The sequence below is a fragment of the Adiantum capillus-veneris genome, chromosome 22 (assembly GCF_014529385.1).
Source record: "Adiantum capillus-veneris isolate H3 chromosome 22, ASM1452938v2, whole genome shotgun sequence".
NCBI classification, from domain to species: Eukaryota; Viridiplantae; Streptophyta; class Polypodiopsida; order Polypodiales; family Pteridaceae; genus Adiantum; species Adiantum capillus-veneris.
Window position 1 is genome coordinate 89,311,111 of NC_140952.1, and position 2,351 is coordinate 89,313,461.

Sequence of the window (2,351 nt, forward strand, 5' to 3'; positions counted from 1 at the left end):
TCTGCCAAGGCTAGCCACTACAATGATTCTATGAAAAAACACTTCTTATCTTAGCCTGCTGCTCTTTGAATATTGTTTCTAATATTGCATTCACTTTAGGTGCCATGCTGGTGCTCCATATATACACATGGAAAAATTGAAGGCACCAATCCAAAAATTTGTGGTTGTCTTTGCGAAAAAATACATACATCCTATCTTGCACATTGTACTTGATCATTTCCCCTGCATGTTTAGGGGGAATGTCACCATTCATTGGCTCTACAACTTGAACACGCAGGCCATTTGAATCAAGAACCAAAGCGTGCCCCTCGTCTGGCAATGGCTTTGGCACACATATTGGGTCTGGCAGTGCATACCACTCAGCAAAAATAACTTCCCCCGAGGGATGAACATAACTAAAGTAGGCAAGAATTTTTGTTAAGTGTTTAAGATAGCTAGCCAGGCACTTCTCAATCTTGGCCTTTTCTTTTTGTAGCTGTCTCACCTTGGCAATACGCCACTTTTGTATGGTTTCGCATCCAATGGAATAATTCAAATCATGTAGGGCAACTAACTGCAATTTATCTTGCCGTGTGACCCAAAAATGGTATCAAATAAAGACATCATAAAGGACAAGAAAAAACTACTGAATTGCTGCACAGTAAAATAATATTGAAAAGAGTTTCTCTATTATAAATATCCAGAGAGATACATGCCATAGGGTGTGGAGTTTGCTAACACTACATAACTTGGACAAAACAGGGAATAGATTCAACATAATTTCTTGCAAGCACGTGAGCGAATGGATTTCTTTTCAGCTCTGCTGCATTTGTTTATGTCATCCAGGGTGCTCCGAGGGGCAGCACATATCTCGTCCCCAGGATCTTCCGGAATCTGTTCCAGGCCACCTTTTCTCTTTAATTTCACTTTGTTTACAAAACCCTGCAAGGGGTTGTCATCACCGACGTCTTGTGCAGTCAGCCCATTGTTAGTCCTGAAATCTTCCTCTTGAGCACTCCTACCTTCCTCTTCCACAATCCTAACCGTTTCCTCTGAGATGCTTGTTTGATCATTTGTAGGGGGCTTGGGTTTGGGATGAGTAATAATGATAAAATCTTCATCATCATCATGCGTTTCTTTACCATCTGCAGCAGCCTCATGCACCGTCGCATGCTGTGTCATTAGATATGACCTTTCATGTTGTCTATCGAGCTCATCAGATTCATCATTACAGAGCTTCTCTTCTATCCTTTGATTGACAGGTGTCTTGTCAGGTTCGCATCTTGCATCATTGATACTTGTATATTCCATTCACCGATTAATTTTCATCGATACCATTATGATTGCTTGTATGCATAGTGTGACAAGTAGCATTCCATGTATAGTAGGCATCTATATCATGTAGACATTCATATTGTCTATGCTAACTAGTATACAAAGGGTGCTAACCACCATGATCAATATGCTAACTAGCATATAAAATATGCTAACAAGGAAGTGTGAATATAGTGTGTATGCTAACTAGCAGAGAATGTATGCTAATTAGCTTACATAAAATGTTAATAGGCAAAATTGTGTGTTTGCTAATGGTATGCTTATTACTCATGGTGTGCTAATTAGCATACATGCTATGTTAATTATCATACATGGTATGCTAATTAGCATACCATGTATGCTAGCATAGATGGCATGATAACTAGAAAATAAGTTATGCTAATTAACATAAAATCTCTGCTAATTAACATACCATCTTTGCTGGTTAGCATAATGTGCATGCTAACTAAAATAAACATTACGATAATAACTAGCAAAGAGGTATGCTAACTAGCATACACATTATGCTAGGTAGCTCAAAATGTATGCGAACTAGCATAGAGGTATGCTAACAAGCATACACATTATGCTAGCTAGAAAAGAAGGTATGCTAACTAAACTTTGAATGCTTGTTAGCATGCACCAAATGCTAGCTAGCATACAAGGTATTCTAGTTAGCATACTGAGTATGCTAATTATCATATCTTGTTTTCTAGTTATCATACTTGCATGCTACCCATCATACACAATGTTCTAATTAGCATAAAAAGTATGATAATTACCATATTGTATATGATAATTAGCATATCTTGTTTGCTAGTTAGCACACTTTGTGTGCTAACTAGCAAACAAGGTATGTTAATTAGCATATTTAATATGCTAATTAGAATACTTTTTATGCTAATTAGAACATTGTGTATGATGGCTAGCATGTAAGTATGATAACTAGAAAAAAAGGTATGCTTATGCATGCTATTTAGCATACTTGCATGCTAGCCATCATGCACAGTGTTCTAATTAGCATAAAAAGTATGCTAATTAGCATACCTTGTTTGCTA